The sequence below is a fragment of the Rattus rattus genome, chromosome 6, assembly GCF_011064425.1.
Source record: "Rattus rattus isolate New Zealand chromosome 6, Rrattus_CSIRO_v1, whole genome shotgun sequence".
Lineage (NCBI taxonomy): Eukaryota > Metazoa > Chordata > Mammalia > Rodentia > Muridae > Rattus > Rattus rattus.
Window position 1 is genome coordinate 76,452,959 of NC_046159.1, and position 22,307 is coordinate 76,475,265.

Genomic DNA, 22,307 nt, shown 5'->3' on the forward strand with positions numbered 1-22,307 from the left:
GATGAAATTATAAGCAACACACACACACACACACACACACACACACACACACACGAACCATGTGGTATTGTGAATGAAAATGTCTCCCATAGGCTTATATGTTTGAATGCTTGGTCTCCAGTTAGTGGAACTATTTGGGATGGATTAGGAGGTGTGCCATTGTTGGAAACTGTGTGTCACTGGGGATGAGCTCTGAGGTTTCCAAAGTCCATGCCAGGCCCAGTGTCTTTCTCTCTGCCTGCTGCCTGTGGATCAGGATGTAACTTTCTTGGCTGCTGCTCCGGTACTGTGTGGTCTGCTTCCCACCATGATGATCATGGACTAACACTGACACTCTAAGCAAGCCCCCAATTAAATGTTTCTTTTCTATAAGTTGCCTTGGTCATGAGGTCTCTTCACAGCAGTAGAACAGTGACCAAGCTACCAGGTTTAATGAAAATGCCAATGAGATTTCATAGAGAAACCTCTGTTCACAGATAAGCTATAATGACCTGGGAGCCTGTCCCCCAGACATGGGCTTTGTATGACTTCAAAGGGGTGAAAGTTTTGAAACTATTTTTAATTCTTGCTTTTAAACCACTGTAAGTGTACCAAAGCATAGGGGGATGAGTAGGAGAGTAGTGTGGTAGAACCAGATAAAAAGAGATGTTATTTGAGCTTAAAATGCTCAGGGATCCGGCACATATTCTCTCACGAGAATTACCTTCAGGTAAACATTTTTGAAAGCTGAGTTCATCATCCCTTTGAATCTGGTTTTCTTTTTGCCTCTTTCAGGTCTTTTCAGGACCTTCCCCTCCCTGCAAGATGTTAGACTCTGAACTCCTGCCTGAGTTATCTGATCTCCTCTCTCCCTCACACTTCCTTCTCTCCCAAGCAACCCTGTCCCTGGCCACTTGCTAACAACCAGCTTCTCTCTGCTCCTGACTTTTGCACTCTACTGTCATCAGGGGACTTCTCTGCAGTGAAGATCTGAATGGTTCCCTCCCGGATGACAGACAGTGGGTTCCTGAAGTCACCCCAGTCCTGTCCAGATTGAGTCCAGCCCTGAAGACTTGAAATCACATTTAGCACTTTGTCTCAGTTTCACTGCCTGTAAAATGAAGGTGACAGTGCACCTACCCCACAGGTAACCTGTAGATTTAAAAGGAGTTACCAGTGAGATTCACTCAGCAGTGCTTGGTATGCACACCCTCCATGAAAAGTATTAGCTAGCTGCCTCTGTGTGGCAGGCCCAGCTGGTCTAGCCTGCGCTTTCAGGTCAGCCTCTCCCCAGGCTTCCAGCAGGCAACAAGATAAGTACAGAAATTGATACAATTAGCAGTCTCTGTAGCAGCTTCACTATCAGTGAGTTTGCTTATCGTCCTGTTTATAGGAATTCATTTTTATTGCATTTTATAAAAATGTTCTTCCAGAGTGAGGTAGAAATGAACAGGTCGGTTCCTACACTCTGTCTGCTGAAGTCTAGTGCTCACACATACTAAGCACCTATCGTAAGGTTTGAAGACACAAGGAGGACAGTCCCATTACGAGAAAGTTTTTCTTTCACTTTTTTCTTTTTTCTTTCTTTCTTTCTTTCTTTCTTTCTTTCTTTCTTAGTATAGAATAGAGTTTATTCAGGGCATGGGGAGGGGAACTGAGAAATAGTAGAGGCAGAGAAAGGGGAGGAGTAGAAGCCAGCTATGAGCACATGGAGAGGGAGGGGGAGGGGAATGGGGAGGGCCAAGAGGACAGAGCAGGAGCAAGAAGGCAAGAGAGCAAGAACATTTTTCTTAAACTAACCAGTGAGCTTCTGTCTATCTCTTTGACCCAGCCTAATTTTGTGTGTTGTTGACCTGTTAAGAAGATGTGTATAAAAAGGTTAGGAAGTGACTGTGCTCGTGAGGTCCGGCCCCACCATCTGTTTCTGTATGGCCTGTGAGCTAAGAATGGTCTCTGTGTTTCTGAGTGGTTTTCAAAATCACATTTCACAATACACGAAAGTCCTATGAAATGAAGATTTGCGTGTCTATAAATAAAGACTCATTGGAACACACACACACACACACACAAAGAAGATGTGTATGAGACAGCAGTGATGTATTTAGTCCTCCCTATCCTAAGGTCCACGAAGCAAGGAGTGTAAAGACAGTGTAGGGGAGGCTGAGCCTGTCTGAGAAGGGCTTGGGGGAGTCAGGATTGACTTCACGGGTAAGACAGAGGCAGTGTGATAGAAGATGGTGACAGTGCATGTCTTACGTCAAGCCAGTGGCTGAAGCCTAACTGTAATACTCCAGCTATGTGTGACTTCCTCCCAAAGTCTGAGACCTTTCATTTGTGACCCAAGGCTATAGCATCTGCCTCTCTCAAGATTGTCCTGAGGCGTGTGTGTGTGTGTGTGTGTGTGTGTGTGTGTGTGTGTGTGTGTGTGTGTGTCTGGGGGGAGAGAGAGAGAGAGAGAGAGAGAGAGAGAGAGAGAGAGAGAGAAGAAAAGTTCCTGACTTCAGAGTTAATAAATGATTCATTGTGACTATACTGTCTTTAATCTGGGCACATTAATATTTTTTCTTGTCTGTTTACTGTGACAAGCTAGTCAACCACTATACTAATGATTATGTTGGACTGGGTAGTTTTGCCTGCATGTTTTGTCTTCTGGATATGTTGTGTCTCTTTAATCAGTGACATTTTTTCATTCATAGTGACAGATATGTTAGTATATACAAGTCTGTGTCTGAGATGTATTGAATTAAATAACTGATATTTTGATAGTTTTCAGAAGCTTCAGGAAGAATCAGGTCAAAACATTAATTTCTACCTTACAAATAGGGAAGCTGAGGCACTTCTAGATAGCTTTTGATATTTGCCCAGAGTCATATAAGCTGGTAAGAGAAATGGCAAAGATAGGATTAGAACCCCGTGCCCCTTGTTTTCCTTTTCTTTCAAACTCAACCCCAAGAACTGGGAGCTTTGCAGGTGCTGGCCCCATGCTCAGCCCCTCTGTCACCTGGCTTCACTGGGCCTGGGATGGTTGAGGGGGCAAGAGCCTGGGCTGAGGGAGAGCCTTGGAGAACAGCCTCCCTCCCAGCTCCCTCCCACTGCCCTGAAGGCCAGATGAGTGTGGAGGTCCACCTGGAAACTGAGGGAGAGAGAGGCTGGGAGGAGAACCAGCTATAGCTGCCTAAGAAGAGTGGGGGAAGACGGAAGAGGCAGGTCCCTGAGAGTAAATTAATTGTAACTAGGGTCAAGGAGGAGGAGCTAGGCGGTGCTCAGGGGATGGCAAGCCATGTCGAGAAGTCCAAAGGGCAGTGGAGTCTGCCGCAGACTGCTCCTTGGTACACAAGCCTTCTACCCTCGGAGCATTCCCTTTTCCCTTCTGCTGGGAAGCGTGTGCTGTGCTTACTCACTCGGCTGTGTTGTAATCTTTATTGTGTAGGTAGGCGGAGGGGAGCGCTGAACACACAGGAAGGCTCTGACCTTAACCCTCCTCACTCGAAAAAGTTGAAGAGTTTTTGACATTTTGTTCCTTGAAGTATGCTGTTTTGTTAGAGGGGAAACAGTGCTCAGAGGGAGTAGGATCCAGCAGCTTTCCTGAAGCAGAAGTTCCCAGGGTGTGGGCCACACGCTTGTCAGTGTGGCGGCATCAACTGGGAGTGACTGAAAAATCAGGACACCCAACCACACCCAGACCTGTGGAGTCAGCCCTTCTGGGTGTGTTCCAAAGGCAGTGCCCCTGTGGAGCTCAAGCAAGGTTGAGTGTAAGAACCTTGTAGGGTAGCCAGATGGAGTCTATGACAGGGCAGAATCAGTCCCCAACTGCTCAAGAGTCAGGAATTCCATTTGGTTTTCTCATCTACACATGAGGTCTAAGAGAAGCCTTTGAGCTCAGATCCGTGCAAACCCCTTCCTTGAAATTTGTTGGCCTTGTGTAATCCACCCATTAAAGGGGGCAGGGTCAAACCAGAAGCTTCCACATTTAAATTGTTATTGCATCCTGTCGTATAAAAACAAAACAGAATGCCCTCAGAGGAACACTGTCTCTGTTCCCTTTTCCACACAGTAATACATACCACAGCTCTGCACAAGTGAGGCCCACAGGTTCAGAGTGCCATCCACTGAGGCTGTGAGGCATGTCGGGAAGTGTGTTTCCAGAGAAGACAGGGTATTAAGATTCTGAGACATTGAGGATTAACTCTGGACCACCTTGCTATAACATGGAGCCTAGGCGCAAATTGTTCTTTGAAGGTCATGTGGACCTCCAGTTTTTATGAGAAATTGTTTTCATACTTAACATGAATTTCATGTCCAGCATATTTAATTTATCTGTGATTTTCAGGAAAGGCATGTAGCCTTTTCAGGTTCACATGAAATCTGCAATTCTAGGCTCAAGGCCAAACAGGTTTCGTTTCTTTTCTTTTCTCTTTCTTCTTTCTTTCTTTTCTCTTCTTTCTTTCCTTCTTTCTTTCTTTCTTTTTTTGAAACAATGGTTTGCTTGTCTTGAATTTCTGATCCATATGTGTTTCTATCTCTCTCTGGAGAGCAAGAATGTTCCAAAAGAACCTGAAAATAGGTATCCCTTAAGAAATTTATGCTCACAAACCTGTTAAATATTAAAAATGAAATCTCAAGGATACAACTTGTTTTTCAAATTTTTATGACATTTCATTATTAGAAGCTGTGTTATTTATTTTGTTTGTCCTCCCAATCTCCCTCTCTTCCTTCTTTGTTTTTATTCCTTTGTTTGTTTTTGCTTTGGGAGGTTGGGAGGGTTGTTTTGTTTGTTGTTGTTGTTGTTGTTGTTTTGGTTTTGGCGACTCTGGCTCTGTAGCCCAGGCTGGCCTGGAACTAACCGATTTTGTAGTCCAGGCTGGTATTAAACTCTTGATTTTCTTGACTTGGCCTTTCCAATCCAAGGATTCTAAGAATGAGACCCTATACCCATCCATGTGCCTACACTTGACCAGGTATTGCAACCTTCTGAAGAAAGTGTAAATAACTTTACAAAGAGAAAACTACAGCCCTGGCTTGTCCGAGGATACACACTCAGTTCATGGCCAGCAGACTAGCTCGGGCTTTCTGTGATGGTGTTTGTTATTGTTGATGGTGATTGTTGGTTACTTTTCTTTTTTTGTACCGTTGAAAGACTCTGTCTTCTACTCATCACAAGATTGTCCTCAGAAGTTGATAAGACACAAAAGTATTTTAAGCATTCTAAAGCCTGAGGCTCAGCAGAGTCAGCGTCTACAATGTAAAGTCCAGGGAAAGAGATGGCAGGTCGAGCGTCCTGAGAGCCTAGCAGCCCGGCAGAAACAACCTCATGGACTGGAGTTGCCAGGACCCACTCAGTCTCTGTTCCCTGTAAGGGATCCTTGCTAAGAATCCAGCTGTGGTTGAAGTTTTGTTGAGGTTAGTGTGTCCTTAGTTGATTGCTACAGTGAAGTCAAAGGTTTGTTCTGTTTTGGATTTTGTTTGTTTTGGGTTTTTTCTTTGTTGTTATTGTTGTTGTTATTATACCTGACAATAATGCCAAGGGGATTTAAGAGTAAAAGGAAAGTGGTAGAAATTAAAAGATTGGTGTTCTCTAGAACTCAGCAGGAAAGATTCAAAGACGGCAGTCTGGAAGGGTGTTGGGACAAGCCTGGAAGCTGTTTGCAAAGCAAGCACGATTCTTTTTTTTTTCTCTTTGTTGCATGTCCCTGAAATGTTCTGTAATGATTTTTAAAATATCTATAATCACTGTGAAAAAGGGCTTCGCAGTTTGGCTCTGCAGAATCCTGATAGATAGGATATAAACCTCATCCCTGCCACTTTCCGCTTGTGTGACCTTGAAGAAGTTACTTAACCTGTCCATGTCTAAGTGTCCTCTGCTGCAAAACAGAAATGACTTACTGTGAGGTGTGAGGTAATTACCAACGTGTTTATGACTGCATTTGGCACTTCCTATTGCCATTTTAATTAACTAAAGCCTAATTAATATAATTGCCGGAGCCAGGAGAGAATAGCGGGATGGGAGGGTGAGGGGTGATGCTAAAATTGCCAGTCCAGCCTTCTGTGAATTCTCCCAGGATAAACAGTTCCCTTTAGCGCAGTGATTTGAGGTTTTTGTTTTCACTGGCATGGAACATTGCTTTTGAATTTCCCCAGTAGAGTATAGTGAGATCGCCAAACCACTTTAACCCATGCTGGCTTAGAACTCACTGTGTTGGCCAGCTAACCTCAAAATCATGGCAGTCCTCCCAAGTCAGCTTCCCAAGTCTTGGGATCAGTGGTATAAGCCACTCTTTACCTCTTAAGACACATTCTTTGTCTTACTTACTGTTTTATTGCTGTGAGGAGACATTATGACCAAGGTAACTTACAGAAGAAAGTACTTAATTGAGAGCTTTCTTTCAGTTTCAGAGGGTAGATCCATGACCATCAGGGTGGGAAGGAGACAGCATGTTGCAGGAGCAGTAGCCAAGGGTTTTGCATCCTGATCCACAGACAGCAGGCAGAAGGGAGCAGGCAACTTTAGCATCCTCCCTTCCCTCAATTATCTCTCCTGGCTCCTGAAATTACATGGGTTTTGTAATCCTAATGACCTGTCTATGCCTTGGTTTCCTTTTATCAGTTGAAGTTAACACCTGAGATGTGGGACTTCTAAACCTCAAAGGCCACCCTCAATGATACATCTTCTCTAATGAAGACCATGCTCCTAATCCTTCCCCAACAGTTTCATTAACTGGGGAGCAAGCATTCAAACATAAGAGCCTCTGGGGACCATTCTCAGACAAACCACCATACTCATGTTAATCTTCCTAGAGGTGGTAGGTAAAACCTCTACATAAGATGTTTTTCATGGTGGAGATAGGAGGAAAGCAGTCAGAGCTCTATGCTAGAAAGAAATGACTTGCAGTGTCTGTTGAAAAGGGCCTTCTATGCTTAGGCATTAATTCATACTTATATCTTATAACCATGTCATTTCTGTTCTCTAGCAGAAAGAAATGACTCATGCTGGAAAAACAAGAATTCCATTCCTAAATTACAAACTTTTCCTTCTGTAGGTTCATATGGGAAGGACATTGGGGTGAGCATCTTCTCTATTTGCTGCTGGCTTTTCTGGTGAGTAGAGAATCTTTTTATGACTGATTCATGTGTTAACCTTGACATACTTAGAGCATGCTGTTCGACTTGGATTTAGTGACTGATCCTCCAGGAAATACTAAATACTTAACGATGTTTTTCCCTTGGTCTGACTTGATAAAGGGTCAACATGGGCAGAAGGATAGGTAGATTTAACAGTCTCCTATTTGAAGTTGTGAGCAGAATTCTAGGATGATACTTCAGAAAGACCTTTTTACGAAGAAGAGTGAACAGAGGCTCAATTTTGTCCAAGTTCATAGACCTGCTTAGAAGCAGCTCCAGGACTCCCAGTCCAGCTGCAGGTGCCAGCAACTACAGCCTCGACTTACATGGTGCAGACTGCAGCATCTATATGGAAGGGCACCCTGCAACAGTGAGCTGTCTGTTCTGCCTACTGTGGGAGCCACCAGTCATACATGGCTCTTGAGCACTGAAAATGTACCCAGTGTTACTAAGACTTTGGCTGTGTTGCTTGCCTTCCCACAATTTAAATTTTAAATGTATGTAATTATATGTCTGTTATCAAGACGTAATGAGTTCTAGCCTCATGCTCCTCACTGTGGTCTAGTGAGAGGCTGAACCCTCTCCCTTTTAAAGGGTAACTCCCAGTGAGGCTGGACTAAGGCTCTCTGAGGCCCCCATGTTGGGTGCTTTTTTACTAGTCCTGCTTTCTACTTATCATAATGACATGTCTGTGTCTGTTTCCTCATTTGTCAGCTGAGATTAACACCTATCCTGTCCCTCCCAGAGATGTTGGGAGAAACTTGAACTTAAAAAGTCATGAGAGACCCAACAAGCAGTTGAAAGAGTCAGATGCAGATATGTGCACCCAACCAGTGGACAGAAGCTGCTGACGCCTGTAGTTGAATTAGGGGAAAGCTGGAGGAAGCTGAGGAGGAGGGTGACCCTGCAGGAGGACCAGCATTCTCAATTAACCTGGACACCCGAGATCTCTCAGACACTGAATCACCAACCAGGCAGCACACACCAGCTAAGATGAGGCCCCCAACACACATACAGCAGAGGACTGCCCGGTCTGGGTTCAGTCAGAGAAGATGCACCTAATCCTCAAGAGACTGGAGGCCCTAGACTAACAAATAAGAAATAAAAAATAAATTAAAAAAAAAGTCATGGGAGGAGCTTCCTTTATAGCTCTTTTATTTTCTTTTCAGAAATATTCTGTTGTGTCTGGAGCATTTTGGTTGGGTACTAGATAGGTTTTCTTTCCTCTTAAGACAGTGAGTGGGATGTACTCGATTGTTTCCAGATGATTGTCATTGTGGGACCAGAGACTCAAAGCTCTCAGCTCTTGTGAAACATGAGCTGGGAAGGCAGTAAGTTCAGACTAACACTGAAGTAGGTAGGTATTCTCTAACCTGTCACCCCAGTGAGCTGTTTTATCTAAGAAACCAAAGCAGATGCTCTTCTTCTGAGGACTTTCTTAGGGTTTCTAGTGCTCTGACAAAACAAAAGCAGCTTGAGGAAGTAAGGGTTTGTTTCAGATTATAGCTTTTATAGCCTGTCAACTAGGGAAGTCGGGGCAGGAACTCAAGGCAGGAACCCAGAGACAGGAACAAATACAGAGGCCATGGAGGAATGCTACTTACTGATGTGCTCCTCATATGACTTGTTCAGCCTGCTCTCTTATATCATCTAAAACTACAGTGGGCTATAACCTCCCATATTAATTATTAATCAAGAAAATGTCCCCATAGGGCTTGCTGATAGGCTGGTCTGGTGGGGGCAACTTCTCAATTAAGGTTCCCTCTTCCCCTTTTCTTTCTTTGGCTTTCTGATCTTTAGCCTTGCTAAATCTCAATTTCAATGTCTGGTGCCTTGTTTTCTTCAGTAAGTAAAACTCTGGTGTCAATGTCGATATGGCCACAGTAGTTCTCAGACTTTTATTCTAAGACAGGAACTTTAGCTGGTAGGGCACAGCATCAATCAGTAGACTCCACTTGCTTCAGGAATGTGCCATTCAGTTTTGACAAGATGGCTTCCTCTGCAGCAGCAAGCTGGGATCAGGGAAGTAGCTACATCAGTACATTTGCAATGTTTGCTCTAAGCAGAAGGTACCAGCAGAAGGTACAGCATCTGTGGGAACTTTGGACCGTTGCTCAGTGTGAAATGGTATAGCTATGGATGCTCCTGGATACCCCAGGAATATTACTTTGTTACACCAGATTGCACTTGATATCATGGTTTATGGGTTTGGAGAGCTTTTTTAATTTTTTAAATGGCACCACCAAAAGTTGTAATGTGTGTCACAGTGACAAAGACAGTAGCATTCAGTCTTTGTGTTCCATTTCTATAGGTTTTGAAAAATCTGTAACCTCTATTCACTACTCTAGTATTCTACACGACAGTTACATAGCTTTGGAAGCACTCCGTTCTCTGTTTCATCCTCCCTCAGCTCCTACCACAACAACCACTCGTGTTTTCACTGTCTTAGTAGTTAAGCTTTTCCAGAATGTCCACTAGTTGAGATTGCTATAATGTATAACCTTCCAAAATGGTTTATTTTCTTTAGTAATATGCACTGAGTATTTATCACCTCCTGAAGGTTTGGCAATTATAGACAAACTTTACAGACATCCATGTGCACATTTTTGTCTAAACAGAAGTTCTCCGTTCATTTGGGTAAACGCCAGAGGACACACTTACTGAATTGAGTGGTAGGGCTTTGTTTACTTTTGTGAGAAGTTACAAAGTGTTTCCAAAGTGTGTGGGACACTTTGCACATCCGTCATTAGCTCCCGTGGCCCTGCATCGTCCTCGGCATTTGTTAGTGGTATTGTAGATATTGACCATTCTAGTAGGTATGCAGTATATCAGACTGGTTGTTTTCTTATTGTTGAATGTATTCAAGTGCTTGAGGACCAAATCCAGGGCATTGGACCCACCAAGTTACTTACTGCTTACTTTTTTTAAGGATTATAGCTTACTGCTGATTTTTAAGGATTTTCCCCCTCTTTTTGATTAATAGGTCTTTATCAGAAGTTTTTTTTTTGCAAATATTTTCATTCTGCCTGTGGTTTCTCTTTCCGTTCCCATGGCATGGTCTTTAGCAGGGCAGAAGATTTTTGTTTTGCCTTTTCATTTTAATGAGGGGAAGGAAGCTCGTCGGTGCTCTTTGACTGGATCACCTTTCAGTTATTTCTGAGAAGCCATGATGCACCCATCCCACCCCCCAACCACCGGTGGTCACTTATTTTCCTGTTGCTGTGGTGAAGAGGTCGAGATGGCAGGAACTCGAAGCTGCTGATCACATCAGTTCCAGAATTTGGAAGAGAGAGCAGTGAGTGTATGTGGAGAACACAAACAGTCCAGATCTCACCCCAGGAGATAGTGCCATCTGCAGGGAGCAGGTCTTCCTACTTCAGTGAACTCAATCAGGACAGCCAAGATAATTCCCCATAGATATGCCCAGAGCTCCTTCTCCCTGGCAATCTCAGATTCTGTCAAGTTCTCAATTGATATTAACCATTATGATACCCAAGTATTCCCACATTCTCCTAAGGTAGCTTCCGGTTTTTAGTTTTTAGTTTTACCATTTGTCATCAGTCTTGAATTCTTGTGAAGGTTCTCTGGCTTGGTTTTTAATGATTTTGTTGGGAAGATTCTCCATGCCATCGCCTTTGTTTACTTTCTTGTCAAAGATTAGCATTCGGTACTTGGGAGAATCTGTTCCTGACTCTTTCATTTCTAACTACACTTTTGGCAGGACCATGCTAACTTGATTACTATAGCGTTCTGAGTCTTGCAGTCAGACTCGGTCCTCCACAGTGGTTCTTTAATAGTGATTCGACTATTCCAGGTCTTTTGCTTCTCTGTGAACACCTCAGAATAAGTTTATTAATTTATAAAGTGATTCCATAGATTTGGGAATGATAAGGATCAAGTTGTGAAGAATTGCAGCCATAAGATCACTGCTGTTTTCTGTCTATATACATGGACTGTTCGTTTATTCAGTTGTTTGGTTCATTTCATCAGCATTTTGTAGTTTTTCTTACATAATGTTTATAGCTCAACATTTCATTTTGTGAGGTGCTAATATAAGTTTTAATTTGAAATCCAACATGATCATTGCAAATATGTATATATGTGTGTATATGTATATGTTGCATGCAACATATATAAAGTTGGTTTGTATCCAGCAACCTTCCTTAGATCACATACTAGACTGGAGACAAGTTTTGTTATTTTTTTTTCAGATATATAGATGATCATGACACCTGTGAACAAAGCTTTATTTTTTCCTCATTTATGTTTTACATTTGTGTGTGTATGCATGCATGTGCACATGTGTACACATACACACAGTCTTACACTTGAAGGTCAGAAGACAGTTCTGGGGTGTCAGTTCGTTCTCTCCACCATCTTGTTTCTGGGGATAGAACTTAGCCTGTCACCCTTGGTGGTAAGCGTCTCTACGTCTCATAGGTTCCTGTTTTATTTTTTGTTTGTCTTTCTGGTTGTGTTAACCCTTTAAACACAGTGCTGAAAGCAGTGGCACTTTACCATCAGATGAATGGATTTTGAAAATGTGGTTTATATAAAGGGTAGAATTTGATTTTGCTCTGAAGAACTGAAAGAAACCAGATTCAGAAAGACAGATTTTACACGTGTTCTCATATGCACAATCTAGATTTAAGCTTATATATAAATATATATACACATACCTATGTAGGATGTGAAAATAGGGGACTATTAAGGAAAAACAGTACATGTAAAGGAAAGAGAAGAAACAAGAAAGAAAAATAAAGAGGAAAGAAAAGAGGGGATCCGCTAGAGAGACAGCCCCCAAGTGAGTTAAGAGCTCTCTTACAGAACCTGAGCTTGGTTCCCAGCACCAACTGCCTGTAATTCTAGCTCCAGGCAATCTAACACCCCCCTCTGGACTACACACACACACACACACACACACACACACACACACACACACACACACTCACTCATTCTAATCCCCCTCCCCCCCCAAACCAAAACTGAGATCTTTCATAAGAAAAGCCATGGGGAGAGGATGCGCTGACCTTTTATGATTTTAGGAACACTTTGTGTTTAAAACATTGTGTTCACTACCATTAAACATCCTGTTAACTGCAGTTTTTAGGTATTCTTGTTTTTATTTTTGGAGAATTTTAGTGGGGAGGTAGTTTGTTTTTGTCTTTTTAGATAGAGTTTCACAGTCCTTGCCTAGTTTGTCTTGGCGCTCTCATAGCCTAGGGTTGCCTTGAAGTGTGTGGCCCTTCTACTAAAGTTCTCCAACTGCTGGAATTAGGGCATTCACTCCACCCAGCTGGTTGTGGGGTTTTTATACCCATCCTATGTCAATCAGAGGATGCTTATTTCCAGTTGACAGAGTTTTTAGAATTGTTGGGTTTTTCTAAGTGCCTTTACTGCTGAAAACCAAACATGTTATCATGGTTTATCTGTCAGAAGCCTATTTTATATTACATAATTATATCACAAGAATATGTTCTGACACAAGCATAAGCCTTTTTGTGACTAATACTGTTTTTATCTTGACAACTTTGTATTCTAATTTTATAACATTATTTGTAACAAATCTATTCTCTATTATAATCATTGAATTAATGTTGATTGGCTACTGCATATTCTTCCCATTAACAAAACCAGAGATCTCAACACTGAACATCAGATATTTGTATATTTCATATGGGCAAAGTACAGAAGCTGTGCAGGCATGTTTCTACAGAAGCCAGTCCCCTAATCTTTTTATTTTCTTAATTGACGTAAAAAGTTCAGAAAAGCCTGCATTGTAAGTTATAGGGTGACCTGAATTCTTTAGCAAACCCCAGAGTGTCCTGGTCTGACTCAGAAAACTCCATAACCAAAATGTTAGCCCAGTGTCAAGCTCTCCTCTCCAGGTTTTGCCTTAAAAGAGGCCGTGATGTCTTCCTTTGATGATGAATTTTGTTCTACTTCGGGTACTAGAGAGGAAGGATGGAGGAAGGAGGTGGAGGGGAGAGGAGCTGATGTTGTTCTGCTGGAGGAAGCAAAGGCAGAGCAGGACAGATGGGCATCCTACTAAAGTTAGGGTCTTTAGAGTTTATGTTTGATTTTGAAAGTCTCTACATTCTCTTGCTAATTGCCTATTCCTCTGCATCTTTACGTTCTCTTGCTAATTGCCTATTCCTCTGCATCTTTCTTCAATTCTGATAGTTTCCAAAACTCTCATTATTCATTTCTTGTAAGTTAGCAGTTTTACCATTTTTGCTTATAATTAATGTGTTTAAACTCCAATTAAAACAGAGAGTTGTACATCATATTTTACTCTGTTGCTTAAGACTTCTAGGTTGATATGCAAAAAATACCAATTTAGGAATACCACACGGTTCCCATTGAGAGAATCTTAGAGAATCCAAGTTGTCTTTAGTTATAGTTTTCCATATTTCCAGACACTCGGAAAGTTAAGATACTATTCTTACCAAATGCAAAACCAGCATTTGTAATACTAAATGTCAGGGCCCTCATCCTCTGGATATTTCTTCTTCCTCATGTTTCTATTTCCCATTTTTTTTCCTAAAAAAATCATAGATTGGGTGTTGCTCTATCTTAGCCAAAGAGTGTATGTTTTGAGGCTGGTGCATGTGTTGCATATGGGAATTTCCTAGGTTTGTAGTCCAAGGTCATTTTTTCACATCATGTTGGGCTGTGCTACATGCTTCTAGGGATGTCAGGTGGGGCGGGTGGTGGGCTCACTGTTTTGTGGTTGTGGATTCAATGTGACCAGTTGCTTCCAATGCTCCTGCACCTGCACTCCTGTCATGGTGCACTACAGCCTTGAACTATGGGCCGAGATAATCCCCTTCTCCCTTAAGCTGCTTTTGTCAGGGCTTTGTTACATAGCGCCAGGAACATAAACTAAGTGTGTGAGGGGTGTTTACAGCAAAGTGAGGGACCTTGTAGGTTTTAGGGACTATCTGATGATATCATTAGGTAGAGGCTAGTGGTCTGCTAAGAAAACTTTTCATAATCACGAGGTTTCGACACATGGGTGGACTATGAATGGGTTTCTGGGAGATTGAAAATAGGACAAGATGGTTTCAGTCTGGTCTGTAACACGTAACTCTCCAAAGTCAAGAAGTTCAGTCAGTTGGCCTTGTAGAATTCTGGCCATACATGTGCCTTTTGTTTTTCTCTCTGGAAACTTGCTTATGACTTCATAAAGTTGTTGTAAGGATAAAGTAAATGATAGCTATAAAGCACTTCCCTCAGGCTGACGTGCGTGAGTGCAGCACCACGCAGGACTTGCACACAGAGGCTGCTGCTTTAGCAGTGCTTTAGCAGTGCTCCATCCAGTTCCTTCCAGATGCTCTCCCACCTTCCCTGACATCACCTTCCCTAGATCAGTATTTTAACCTATTTTCATTATTACATGAGGAGAAAATTTAAAGAAATTTGAGTTCAATGACTTACATGGAAATGCCTCTCCTAAAGATGAATTTCATACTAAAAGAATAAGTTGTAATCGAGTTGGGCTGTGCTCAGGAAGGCAGTAGACCACAGTGATGCCTATGACTCCTTGTGTCTTGTCCTGCCAAGAGCCAGTTCACTCCATAATCCTTCCCATATCTCTAAGGCTTGTTCATGCTATCCACTTTGTCCTTCTGAAGCTCATCTCATACTGCCTCTTAATCCTTCAGTTTCTCTGGCCAGGACAAGGCTGCTTCCTGCCTAGTAGGCCTCTGGAGGCTCTTCCTTCCATCTGCCTCCAGGACTCACTCACCCATTCAGAACTGGCTGGTTGAGCGTCTGATATGTAGAGAGCTTTAAAACAGGGCCACACCTAAGGACACACACAAGGGAGCAGTGGGAGAGGGGTTAACACTACCTAGACTGGAGCAGAAGGAGGATGTGACTGGGTGTGGAGGCCGCCTGGGGCAGAGCTGTCCTATAGGCCGTGAGGGACCTAGACCTTCAAAGGTACAGTGTAGCACTGCTCATTTCACTTTGATTAGGTTTCGTGTATGTGAGTTCAGGTCCTTATGTCTGTGTGGCAAGCACTGCACCCACTGACTGGCCATCTCCTCAGCCCATTTTGCCGTGCTTAGAATATGATCTTAATACGCCACTTTTGAAGAAACATTGGTTCCAGAGAAGAGGTGCAAGAGCATAATGCGCCCAAGTCCAGTGCCAAAAGCATTGTAGAGTCAGCGCTTTCACGTTTGGTAGAGAGTGGTGTGGCTGGCTAGAAAACAGGGTGGGACTAAGCATGCCTGACTAGCGAGAGTGTGGAAACTAAGTGGTTTTACAGGGATGTCTTGAGCAGCTTGCCTCTCATTTCTCCATCGGGCTTCATTATCAGTGTCCTGTGTCCCACACATGGGTCTACCTTGTTTTCTGTGTCCTTCTGTGACTTAGCCATCTTTTCCACTGTGAACTTGTGCATGCTTTTCAAAGCCTTCCCCCTTTGCAACTGTAGCACTAGTTCCTTGGTACGTTGCACTGGATGTCCCATGGGCACTTTCATATTGACTCACTTTTCTGATCACCTAGACTTGGACTCTTGGAATGGCACGAAGCCTCTTATTCTGTGAGGAAAGCATGGCAGAGTGGGCAGAACTGCTCTGACACTGTCTGGATTCACTCCAGTAATGCAAATATTCCTCCTCCCTCTCTATGCTTCTTTCTTTCCCACACCCGTTTTCCTGTTTTTCCCCTCCTTTTTCCTCTCTTTCCTTTTTTAAAAACAATATTTATTAAGCCAAGAACTGCACTCCTTTCCCCACATGGGTTATTTCATTAAATGCTCACAAAAATCTGTGAGTTAATAGCATCAGCATCACTCCAAACTCTGTATTGCAGGGAACTAAGGAACAAATGGATATGCAGTTCATAAACTACATAAACTCACATAGTTTAGCACTAGCGTCAAGGTTTTGTCCATCACCCTGCCTCATGAGCAACTTAGGCACTCGGCTGGGATATGCATTGATCTCTTCCCCTTCTCCCTTCTCTGTAGTCTCAGAGCTGACTTGTTTTAATCTTCCCACAGCACATATATGACCCTGTCACTTCACAGAGTCCTGTATTAACATTCCCCACTCCTGGCTGTGTTTTCTGCCATTCCCCAAATTAGCATCCACCCCACCATGTCCTAGCCATGGTTTTTTGGCCATTTTGAAGACAGTGATTTATGGAAAACAACATGGCTTTGAAAGCCTGGGTTCTGCCCTAGAATTTCTTCTTGTCTTTGTTACCATAAAAGGTAGTTCATTTCTCTGAGTTGTTCATCTGTTCATTAGTGGGTATTTACTGCACTGCTGGTCCTGCATGAGCAGTGTGAACATTCAGAGCTCCCAGACTGGCCATTTTTCACCTTTGAATTCTTGTTGAACTGCATTGGGTGGTTTGTGTTGACTACACTTTGCCTGGTGCAAAGTGCTAGTTCCTTGTGTGCGTGGGCATGTGTCACAGCCCAAGTATGGATGCTAGAAGTTCTCTGTGGATTCACTTCTCACCTCCTACCTTTATGTGGGTTCTAGAGATCAAACTTGGGTTGACAAGCTTGTGCTATTGTGCGACAGAGCCACCTTAAAAGCTCCATCTTGTCCTCTGGATGGCTGAACTAAAAAGCACTGTATTCATTGCAGCGGTCTGGACACTTCTCATTAAACAGAATTATGTCATTTATGTGGGAATTCAGCCATTCTTGCTAAGTCCTTTAAAAAGCAGGTGTTTTGCCAAGTGTAGTCCATAAACCCTGACTTGTCTCAGATCCTTTCAGGGAGCAACAAGGTGAGATGTGTTTCTATAATAATATTAAGATATTTCTTGGTGTTTTCACTTTGTTGACATTTGGAATATGCTACAAAAGACATGAAATAAACTTCTGTTGCTTAATTATTAGTCAAGGCAGTAGTCACATGCCTTACAACTTTATGTTCAGAGTGAGGAAAAAAATGTTACTTAAGGGTGTCCTTTGATGCAATGGAAGTTATTTAACTAAGCCTCATTTCAAAACATTTCTTTTTCATCTGCCATGTGACACAGTAAAGAATAAAGCTCTCCTGACCTCAAGCCTGGCATCTCGGGGAAACACTCTGATTTTGTTGCATGCTTAACTAGCCACATTTTTTTTATTGGTTTCTCTAGTGGTCTGTCCAATGTGCCACAGGCTTGACTATGGGCAGCAAAGCACTAGGAAGGATCCTATCAATGTTTTCTTGCCTGTCAGTACCACCGTCCCAGCCACAGTGATGTCCATAGTTGAACAGCATTAGAAGAGTCAGCCTTTACTGAAGCATTCAGTGAGTGAAGCTTTTCGTTTTGAGACTGAATAATAATAATATATTAAGTAGATTCTTTAATGTTTTGGTCTCTCAAACCTTCTGACACTTAAAATTGTGGGTTTTTATTTAGCTTAATCTGTTGACATAGATACTAACTGTTGGCATAGAAGAGACTGAAATTGGAAAGTTTAAAAATGTTTCATAAATGTTTATAAGGATTCTCCTGGGGCCCCACTCACAGACAAAAAACTATAGGCAATTAAGAAATGCTGAGAGTGAGAGAAGTCTTCCTTCTCAGGGATGAGTCCCAATTCCTTCCTAGTGTGTATATCCCCAAAACAAGTGGCCAGCCTTGAGTTGTGTGTGTAGTATGCTAATGAGATAATTTACGGTAGGCAGCTCTTAGGTAGCTTCAGCTTGGGGGTTAACTAAATAAAACAATAAAACACAGCACTATGGGAAGAATAGTTGGCTGTGGTAGAAGCCCTAACATGCCACATGTTTGGGAGGAAAAGGTTACAGCAACTGGTGATTTTAATCAACCAGCCATGCTCGTGTAATGAAGCCTCCATAAAAACCGAGAAGTGTTTGGAGAACTTCCTGTCAGTTCCTGGAAAGAGCGTGATAGTTCCTTATCTCTTTCTACATGCTCTGTTGTAGCTCTCCATCCCTTCATCTGGTCTCCATCTGTGTCCTCTTTAATATCCTCATAAATAGACCAGGAATGTTCTCTGAGTTCTGTGAACTGCTCTAACAAATTAACGAACACAGAAGATGGGGGTTCTGAAAAACCTGTTTCTGGCCATTCAGTCAGAAGTATGGGTAAAAAGTACCAGGGTGTTTTTGCCTGGAGCCTGACATCTTAGGGAATGTGCCTTAAGTATAGTATAAACTGTTACCCAGATAGACAGTATCAGAGTTAAGTCAAATTGAAGGGCACCCAGCTGGGATCCAGCCTGCTTGCTGGTGCAGACGCGACCTGTACACATTTGGTTGCAGACATGTGGGTAGACTATTGAGAAAACCAGGATGGATTTTCTCCCCTGTATTTTCCGAGCCTTGTTTTTTATCCCTAGTATCACAAAAGAAAGAGGCTCCTTTTGTGCCTTGGTTGTTCAGGAAGGACAGCAGCTTTTGTCCTACCTAGTGTGTATATCCTTCTCCTACCTGTACCCACAAACCGTGGGCGATGGAAGCTAATGGCAAACAAGAGCCCTCAGTCCCAAGTCAGCTCACCCCAGTGGAAGCACCAGCACCATGTGCTCGACTTCTTTATATGAAGATGAAGCTGGAGACTGGAATGTAAAGATGAAAGACACTGAGGTCAGGGGGCACAAAGGGGGAGTCAGCCGGTGGTCATAACTCTGAGGTTAAAGCTTTCTAGTTAACGATGTGCGCACACGTGGTATATGGCCCCACAGGTGGCCCTGGAGCTGGACTGATTTTTTTATTGCCCCACCCATTTTCAAGGTTCAAACCTCTTCTGATAAAGTATGAAAAGTTTAGCTGGGAATTATTTGAGTAAAATCAATTTGGGAGAATTTTCCAAAATTCAGAATTAAAAAGGGGACTTTTCAAAAAAAGGGGTGGGGGGACTTTTCTGCACAAGCCACCAACTGCTACTTGGGCTTCCTCAGCCTTGCCTTAAATCAACTAATTTACCTCTATAAAAAGTCTGATAATTATAATGGTTGCTTCGAGCTGTAGACATGAGAGGTACCCAAGCTAAATTATGATGCAGTCAGCAAACATGTTTAATGCCTGCCTTCTGTTTTGTATACTTTGCGGTTACACTGCAAGACCAGGTTGAAATGGGATTCACTGGAAAGTACTGACCAGTGTGCCTGCACTGTGGTAGAATACTCAGGAAATAGACCGTTTCAGTTGTTACTGTTGCATCCAAGTTTAGAACTTCTTGAATTAGTGAGACTTAACCAAGAGGAAGGAGAAGAGATACCCAGTGTGCCAGCCCAGCCAGGCAGGGAACGAGTCTCTGTGGACTGGAGCCTAACGTGCCTGTCTGTAGCACAGTAGTGTATGGTTCCACAGAGCATTCATTCTTGGGAGGCCTTCAGACATTAGGAACAGTGTCCATGTTTAGTAAGGAAATGGATGTATTTTGTCAAGAAGGCACCCTGAACAAAAAAAAAAAAAAGGAAAAAAGTGAAAAGGAGAACATTCATGTTCTCATGGACACAAAGATGTGCCCTTTAAAAATTGGCCACATGTTAAATTGTGAGCCTATAGTTCATAAAAATTGTCAACACTGATAATATAATCTCTAAAGAAAAGCAGTAGAGAGCAGAGCCAGTTTCCTTTATTTTATTAAGTTCTGAACTTGAATTGTATACTGACGTTCTTATGAATGCAGATTCATATTTTCATGTAGATGGGAGCTTGTGTTTGACTCTGTTGGTCTGTCTTTACATCTGCCCTGGTTGTATAATGCCCTTTTCCTAAGTCCTCATGCTCCAAGTTCTTCTTGAAATGGCAGTAAAATAAACCCCGCCCTGGTAAGTGGCTTTTCACCTAAATTTAAAAATATCAAAAAGCAGTATAGTTTCTTGTTATGTAAATTAGGTAACTAAAGCAATGGTTAACATTTGAAGCACAGTGAGAAGCATATGACATATATTATACAGTGAAAATTGTAAGACAAACATTCAGATAGTTGAATCCCTACGTGGTTAAACAGAGTTTTAATGTAGGAAAACATTTAGACCCCAAGAACCTCAGTGTCTTAGTCTCTAAAATGGGTACAGTTGTTTTGTGTCCCTGAGGTGGTTTGTATCCCTTGTGCCTGTCGCAGTGTCCATTGTAAAGTGGTTCAGCACTCAGTGGTTGGTAGAAGGAAATGAAAGAAAACAACTCTCCTTGGTGGATGAATGATTCCATTGGTGGATGAGCAGCTGCTCTAGACTGAGAAAGCCCAGAGGCTCCTGAATTAGGTGGCATAAATACATCCTGAGTATCTCATATTTATCCAGTCAGTTGCAAGTTTGCTAAGCAAATGTTCCTAAAATTGTAAGCCTTGTCATTTCATGAATATGAAGGCTAAACATATCAGAAAAGCAAACAGACCAGCCGTGACCCTAAAAAGCTAAGGGCTATATCATGGAGGAGGCAGCTGCTCTCTTTACTGTCGTTAAAGGTCCGTGCTTGTCCCAGCCCATTGATCCACCCTTTTGGTTGTATTACCTTTTAATTTTAAACTTCTCATTGTCAACAAATGGCTGTCACAACCTTTCAGCTAGTTTCAAAGAACCAGTAATACGCTCCTATTTTTGATGAGGACATAGAGTCCTTCCCTGTGTCCTCTCCAGGTATCCCTTCAGGTCTCATTGAGTTGACCTCAGCTTGGCCACCCATCCAAAGCTCCCAGCATCCCTACAGGAATACAGGCATTGTCATCAGGGACACTCTGGGAACTTTTTGGGAACTGTCTGCTGAGTGACCAGTAATGGTACTACACATAAATCAGTGGAGGAAAAAGATAAAACAGTGATTGGTGTGCACTGGACAGGATTTTTCTATGAGATTCTGCTATCCATGTTAAGGCATTCAGGAGCTTACAAGCCCTGAGTTGAGGGTTCTGTTGGTTTTAAATCTAGGAGGAACACTGGAAAATGTCTCTGCTGTGTATGTGGTTTTTCATCCCCACCCCTGCCTTTTAAAAAGTTCAAAAAAGTATTTATGAATGTCTTCTGGGCTGGATTTACAGGAGATTCTGAGTCATTTAACCATCTACTGATCCTCTCTGTGAGAGTGGTCAGTACCTGTGAACCTGTTCTTTAGTCCTTGCCTTAAATTTTTTCCATTTATTTATTCTTTTACATTATTATACATGTATGTATTTTGACCACACTCATGCCCTTACCCTCTTACCCCTTCCTGTGCCCTCTTCTTTCTGCTGCTTATCCCTTTCATGTCTTAGTATCTTCTAATGACTCACAGAGTTTAATTAGGGTTGCTTAAGTAACCACAGTTGGGGGTTATTTACCAGACCATGGGCAAGTTACTAGTGGTGTAGCACTCGAGAAAATGACTTTCCCGTCCCTGGCAACCATTAACCACATTAGCTCCTCAGGGCACAGTAAGGCCTCATGAACGTTGATGGATCCAGCCTTGTGCAGGTCATGAACAGGTAACCACGGCTGCTGTGAGCTCCTGAGTCTAATGGTCACGGCATGCATAAAAGACAGCCTGTCACAGCTCTCCTGTCTCCAGCTCTCAAGTGTTTTCCTACCACTTGCCCCTGAATCTAGAAGGGCTTCACTACCTTTCTTTCTGCATAGCAAAAGACTAGAGGAATGAAAGAATTCACATAGGGAAATATTTGGGAGTTAGTGTTAGGCATCTGAAATGTTTTCACCTTGAATAATGCCAGAAATACATCAAAACTGACCAAAGGACTATGAACAGATGAATTACTCACCCAAGCCCTGTGAGGAGGAGAAGAAAGCGTACAATATTATTTGGGCAGACAGTTGTTTGAGAGTGTTTGCAGTGAAGCTTTGCAGAAGAATACAGGGATGTGAGGGTCGCTCAAAAAGTCACCAACCCTTGGTTTATGTTGGCTGCCTGGGGTAGGTGTGCAGAGAGGGAGGAAGAAAGGAAGCCATTTGCAGACCAGGTAGCAGCAACCCTGGAATTCCATTCAGAGTTAAATTGTGTCCATAGGCCAGATGTCTGACTTTAAAAAAAAAGAAAAGCAAGAAAGAAGTTCTGTGGGGACATACTAACTCGAGTAACAACATACTTCTTTTGTAATTCATATTTACTCTTTTCGTTTGGACATACTACCCAAAAGCTTAAATTCCTATATGGTTAGAGGATCCATATCACAGACACAACCACTGGTGAGGGAGGGTACCATGCCACAGAGAGGATTAACAGTGAGAGAGGATATTGCATCACAGACAGGACCAGTTAAACATTAAAGAAATTTCATAA

General features: G+C 42.5%; 1 protein-coding gene across 1 annotated transcript in view; it reads left to right on the forward strand.

The window, feature by feature from the left end:
* The first annotated feature begins 7,016 nt into the window (after window positions 1-7,016).
* Window positions 7,017-22,307, forward strand: part of Gng12 (G protein subunit gamma 12) — a 98,341-nt gene continuing 83,050 nt past the window's right edge. Inside the window, exon 1 of the mRNA XM_032906378.1 lies at window positions 7,017-7,074. The gene's annotated coding sequence lies outside the window, so the exon portion shown is untranslated. The remainder of the gene's footprint in view (window positions 7,075-22,307) is intronic.